Below are 6396 nucleotides of genomic sequence, written 5' to 3'. Positions count from 1 at the left end.
CAAAAGTTAAAAAGTGATGTTAACAAAATGGTATACATAGGTTCATAGGTTCATAGGTTCATACTAGGCTATCTGCCCAAGGGCATTTACAAGCCTAGCCCAGAGTTTTTGTGGCTTTCGCCACCCCTTTAGTTTGAAGAAAACTATGCCCATTATTTTGCTGTGCCTCTGTCAAGCAGTGACACTGAGGTAATCCCTGGGGTATATCTGCAATCTCCCATCCATTGGTCAAGATTTCTGTGCTCTGCCTCACATGTACCGGGATTTTGTTCCACAGCATAGGAGTCTCTGGGTGGTGAATCTGTCCTCCAGCACGCCCTATTATAATAACCCGTGTCAGTAAGTCTCCTGTCTCTTGTAGTTCTGAGGGATCTAGATTTTTGAGGTGAAGCATGTTCATCAAATCTGGGTTTGACATGGCCTTGTATGTCAGGCACAGGTCACCTCTGAGCAAGCGGTAGCGACTGAGGTAGAGCTGGAGTTCTTTCAGTCGGGCAGCATAAGACATATTTTTGAGACCCTTTATCCTTTTGGTGAGGAACTTTTGGGGCCTTTCCAGCTGCTGCAGGTGTCGGGTCAGATACATTGGGCATTGTACTCAATCATTGGTCTGATGAGTGATGAGTACAGGGGACGATGACCTCCCTTGATCTAGATGTGAATCCCTTCATGATCAGGTGGGCAATGTAGAAGGTCTTCCTAACTACTTTAGCAACGTGAGTGTCAAACGAAAGGTTACTGTCAACCTGGGTCCCCAGATCCCTGATAACTTCTTCTGTGCTCAGTGGATTGCCACCTATATGGTAGCTAAAAAGTAGAACCCATCTTGTGATGTATGAAGCCTTTGCCAGGTCGAGGTAGGCTGTATGGACTGCCTTTCTCATCAATGGCCTTGGTGACTGTTTCAAAAGTCAACCAAGTTTAAAAAGGCATGATGCTTTGACAAAGCCAAACTGGGTTGGATCCAAAGTCTGCAAGTTCCCTATGTCTTTATTTATGAGTTCCATTATGATCCTCTCCATGGCTTTGCAGATCAGGCTTGTCAAGCTGATTTGTGAAGTGGGACCACAGTTGCCGTATGCCACCCTTTGGGTACGATCCTGAGGTGAGGCTAAGATTAAACAGCTGTTCTAAGGTTTAATTCCTCATTGAGTTCATGGAGCACACAGCCAGGGACACCATCCGTCCCATGGATGCTGTGATTCATTTGATCGACCGGTGGATGGCCTATTGAAAATGTTCGAAAGCAGTGCAGCAAATTCTTACAATTGCGAACCTGAGATATGAGAAATGAATGTTACCCCCCCCCCCTTTTGACCCATGGTAGCACTTGTTTAGGTGGTAGAGCGGTTGCAAATGTCACATTTGGTGTTGTGTATGACATTCCTACTATTCACCACTTTGAAATTCAACATTCTTATTTGGTGTTACACCTGTTCAAAGTTGGTGTGGACGCTCAAATGAATGTATATAGTGGTGTGACCAGTACTTCTGTATGGTACAGAAACATGGACAATGAAGTCAAAGCAACTGAAGAAGCTAGACGTGAAGGAGATGAAGTACCTGAGACAAGTGGTAAGATGCACATTGCAGGATAGATGAAGAAATAATGACATCAAATGAGACGCCAAAGTAGCTCCAATTGCAGAGAAGATCAAAGGGAACAGATTACACTGGTTCAGGCACATGGGCAGGAAATCAGATGATGATCTGATGAAATGATTTGGGAGAGACAGTAAAATGAAAATAGGAAATGAGGATGCCAGGCAAAAAGATGGATGTATAGCATGATAGAAGACTTGTGACAGTCAGGCATGACTGCTGAAGAAGGTAGGAGAGTGACTCTGAGGCAGTTGATGTGACACTCCAGCCCTATAAAAAATGGGAAAAGGGAGATGGTGATGATGATGATGATGTATGTGTGGCCGTCTAGTTTCAAATATATTCTTTGCAGGCTGTTAGCTTGTTAAGTATGTCTTTTCATATAGTTGATGAGACGTTCTAATACTACTAGGACACTGATTTTGTGTTGGAGATGGACTTCCTGGAGATTTTCCCCTAATTTTGGAGTTAATTTGCATTCCTCAGTGGGTCAATGCACTTCATCTTTTTTCTAGATTTAATTGCATATTTCATACTCAAACATTTTCTTGGCTTTGGATGTCTCGATTATTTGGGGAACTTCATGATTTCTGGATTAATCTGGACAAAATGGGCTTCTTTAAGACTGCCATTTGTTTTGTAACCTAGGGCAGTGTTCTTATGAAAGAAAATGGCTAGCTAATAAATACCCAACACAGCTGTAGTCAAGAAATAGTATGAGTACAGCAATGCTAAACTTCCCTGACTCCCTACTATCTATTGTGTATAATATGAAGATGTTTAGGACTCCTAAATTGTATGTGAACTTTTACTGTTTCAATGCATGCTCATTGGTTTAAACAAAATGCCTGTAGCTAATTTTTAAACTATTTTTGTAGATGTAGGAAAAAATGACTTGATGTCTGATATGGACAAATCAGAATAATCTTTGATGCAGCCAAGGGATCTACCCTGGGACTACTTTTGTTTACAATTTTTATAAGTGAAACCTTGCATGACAGAGCTCCTGCTTCTCTTTCACAATATGCAGGTAGCACAGTAACTTTCCTCTCTGCTGGGACATGGTTATGTACATATCATGGTTATGTACATACCTACTTTCAAATTCTCAGTGAAAACGGACTTAAAATCTGTCAAGTTTACCCCAAAGATGTGAATAAAGCTTAGTAAGGAATACTTTAGAAGACTTAAATTAGTCCTGAAAACAACGTTGACATCTAGGAACAAAATCCAAGCAATAAATCAGTTTGCTCTTCCTGTCCTAGCTTACAGTTTTGGAGTGATTGACTGGCCCCAAAACGTGTTTGATGGATTAGATAGGAAAACAAGAAGGATGTTTCAAACTCACCAAATGATTTACAAAAATCAGTGGATACCAAGATTATATATTCACCATTCCGAAGGCCTCCTTGAAATTGATTACATGTATAGATCTGCAATCGTGGGACTCCATACATATCTGCTGACCTTGCAAGACCCAAATGTAGTGAAAGTTTTGAAACATGAGGAGAATAAATCTAAGATGACTTCCCTGCTTAGGCTAGCAGAAGCATATCGGCATCAAGCAGGAATGGAAATCAAACCACAAGTAGTTAAAAAACAGTCAGCAACTGAATGTGCTAAAAAACAAAAGAAAGAATATATGGTGAAGGACCAGATGAGAAGGCAAGAAATGTGGAAAATGCATAAATATAGTTGCAAGTATAGAAAACTTCTGGAAGAACCTCAAGCTGATCAGGAATGAATGCAGGAATAGTTAAAGAAAGGGGAGATGAAAGGTTAATATTGGCGGCACAAGATAGTGGGCTGTGTACACATTGGTTTACAAAGTCCATTGAACATGTGGGAGAAACAGACAAATGTACATTTTGTAAAACAGAATTTGAAACAGTTGCACACATTGTTGCTGGTTGTGACATGCTAATGGCAGAAGGACTGTATACTGAAAGGCATAATATTGTGGCAAGACTGTTGCACTTGGGATTGTGTAAACATTATGGTACTGAAGTGGCTGAAAAACACTGGAAATATGAGCCACAAAGTCTACATCACATGGGATCATCCATTACCAACAATTCAAAAGATAGATGCTAGAAAACCGGGTATTCTCGAAAAAAAAACCCACCACCAAGCACAGAGGCAGAAGCCAAATTGAGTTTTTAGCATAGTTAAACTTTAATAGTCACTATTCGTCACAAAGACTTCATCAGAAACACAGCTTAAAAAATGATGCAACCTATATAAATACCTAATCCAATTAAGTACACACCGATCATCTCTTGAAAGAAACCAAAACTTAATGGAACTAAAAATCATTGTCTCCAATGTTAACTATTTAGCCACTTTATACAATACAAATAAAAAATTAAAACATACACATAGTACACTAAATAGAATACAAACATTTTACTTGATAAAACATATGAAATGAAAATGTGAGAGTTTTTATATTTTATACCAGTCATAAGATGTATATGATTTACCTCCTAATAGTAGGTCTCTTGTCTTAAAAAACACTTAATAGTGACAGTATCACTTAAGCCTGGAAGCCTGGAGAAATTTATGAGACCAAGAATAACTGCCATTCTGCTTCCCTTTTTTCGACAGAATTCTTGTAGCTACCACCCCGTGGATCTTGGCTCACTACCTCAATGATAGAAAAAGTGAATTTCTTCCAATTTGCACAAACTACTGAATGTTTGTACAATGCATTATTGTCATTTTTACTTTTAATAGCATACTGGTGCTCACTAAATTTTTTTCTAAGACTTCTTGTAATCCCCACGTAAAATGCAGGACACACGGAACACAATGCAATGCACCCTACACCTGTAGTGCCACAATCACATAATCCAGGAACTGTTACGATGTACTCTAAACATGTGACACAAACAAAAGTACCTTTGTGGATAAATCTATAGGCGTTACAGCCCAAACACTTGTACATACCCCTAATTTTTGTATGATATTGTTAACCACATGTTTATTTCTATTTTCCAACATCTGTTTAATACAATTATATTTTTATACACAAAACTAGGACCAGAGCCCAAAACCTTGGCAACCTCTCCATTTCCTGAAATAACTTTCCAGTTGTCCTTGATGACATCCCTTATAGTACCATTGTCTAAACTCATGGACAGACAAAAATCTAGGGGTATCCTGATTCTCTAATTTGTTAACAATATTTTCATCATATTAACTTTCGGCTTTTTACTGATAAACCCCTTGAGCAAAATAGAGGGAAATTCTGTTTCCCATTTGGAAATAATTTCCTGTTTGGATCTATCCAAGATTTCAGTTGGATAGCCCCCTCTCCAAAAACAGTCCACTAATGAATTGTAATTCAGCTCGAAAATCATTATTGTCTACTGTCATGCGAGATGCTCTTATAAATTGTCCATGTGGGATATTCTTTTTCATAAAATATAATTAGTGCAGACTATTACTATAACGAGCTGCTGCTTCTTAAGGGCCAGGCACCCTTTTGGAGATGATGCTAGCAGCGTAACCTATCATATCTGAAAGTCCAATCCTGGCCATAGGAGTGTTTTGTGATCTTCCCACTGGTAGAAAGCACTGGATATGTGCTTCTGATCAGATAAGCTGGGTATCTGAGAAGAAGAATAAAATGGTGGTATAAAGGAATAGTACATAGGTCTTATTATACTGCTGTGAATAGCCTCACAGTTCCATACTCCAGAGTTCCTTCCTGACATTTGTTCACTGCCAGTGTGGAGTTTATATGTGCTCCCTTTGTTTGAAGTGGGTGGTTGTGGGTGATCTAGTTTCCTCCCATCTGCTCATTGATTAGATAAACTAATTTGTAGAGTAAATTCCCTAATGGGTTAACAGTGAGACAGCAGGAAATGGAGGAATTGCTTGCCATGTTTGACAGACATGGCTTGGAACTTTTGCATTTTAGTATACAAATTAAGAATAGTAAAATTAAATTATTATTGGATGAAGTTAATGTTTTGAACAATGACATTTTGAACAATGCTTGTTTTTTGAGTTTTGAGGCTAGGTATGATAACATTTTTCAAAATATTGAAGAGCAAGTTAAAGTTAATATTACTAGGAAACAAAAAATGCTTAAAAGGGACGAGATGGAATACAGACAGAAAGAGGTCTACCCACTCCCCAAACGTTATTTTGGGTTTAATGTTGACAGCAACTGGGAAGGTAATGGTGACCTGGATGTTTGGTCTATTAGTTACGAACTTAGAAGGGAAGATGTAAACTCACAATTAGGCTTCCACAATACAGAGGTGAATGATGTGTTTGAACAAGAATACCCCCCTTACGTAGATCTGAGCGAATTTTAAACAAAAATAGAAATAGGTAGAATTTTTTAGGTGGTCAACAGACCCCAAGAGGTCGGTCCCAGAGGGGACGGAGAACGTATTGGAACAATAGGAATCAGAACAGGTATTAAACCACCTCACTAGAGATAATCTTATTAGTTCTAGATTTGATGGGAAATTGCTAAGCTTTAATGGCTTTAACAGTTTTAACTACACTGAGGAGGTCATTACCGAAGTACATTTTTCTCTTTTTGAAAAAGGCTTTAAGTCTGTTCCAGCCAATAACCCTGACATATCTAATGTACTTATAGAACTAAAGCTTTATGTAAGAAAATTGAATTTTGAAATTCTTTTCCAAGATAAGTTAGAACAGATGAACAATTCTATTAGATTTAGAAAGAAAAATTCATACAACCCTCCCCTACATCCTATGTTGGCACACTTTGAGAAAATTTGTATGAAGGCAATTTTCCAGGAACATCAGATC

Source organism: Protopterus annectens, chromosome 7.part0, assembly GCF_019279795.1.
Source record: "Protopterus annectens isolate FY-2018-M chromosome 7.part0, PAN1.0, whole genome shotgun sequence".
NCBI classification, from domain to species: domain Eukaryota; kingdom Metazoa; phylum Chordata; order Ceratodontiformes; family Protopteridae; genus Protopterus; species Protopterus annectens.
The sequence above is the reverse complement of the archived record's forward strand: the minus strand, read 5'-3'. Positions refer to the sequence as shown.